Here is a 493-nt window from a genome sequence, read left to right as displayed (position 1 = left end):
TGAGGTGTCATTGAGACCAGGCAGTGGGCATCAGAAGATTCACAGCAAACAGTAAACAAACAAACAAAAATGCATTGGTGAGAATGGAGGGGGGTTGGAGTGGAGACCAAAGCCTAAGTATGGACAATGGGACATCCCCCCCACAGAGGGGTTCAATTTATCATTTCTATATTCTTTGCATAAGCCATATAGTGATAATATATTCATAATGTTGTAGTTACCACTGTGATCCATTTTCAACTTTTCTTATCACCTGTAAAAGAAGTTCAGTGTCTTCAAAGGAATGGGTTCCTCCATCCACATTCCTCTAGGCCATCCTTGATAACCATTAGGTCTGTATATATCCTTGATAATCTTAGGTCTGTATACATTTACCTATGAGGGGTTACCCGCCACTACCACCACCCCAAAAAACACAGGAAAAACACTGCTGGGCAAAGCTTTCATTGCATGCATTTTTCCTGCTAGGCGAGCAGTGAGCAACTCGCTCTGA

This window comes from Echinops telfairi, unplaced genomic scaffold (genome assembly GCF_000313985.2).
Source record: "Echinops telfairi isolate 266 unplaced genomic scaffold, ASM31398v2 ScPeMD7_7416;HRSCAF=8454, whole genome shotgun sequence".
In the NCBI taxonomy this organism is placed as follows: domain Eukaryota; kingdom Metazoa; phylum Chordata; class Mammalia; order Afrosoricida; family Tenrecidae; genus Echinops; species Echinops telfairi.
This window is presented reverse-complemented; position numbering follows the sequence as displayed.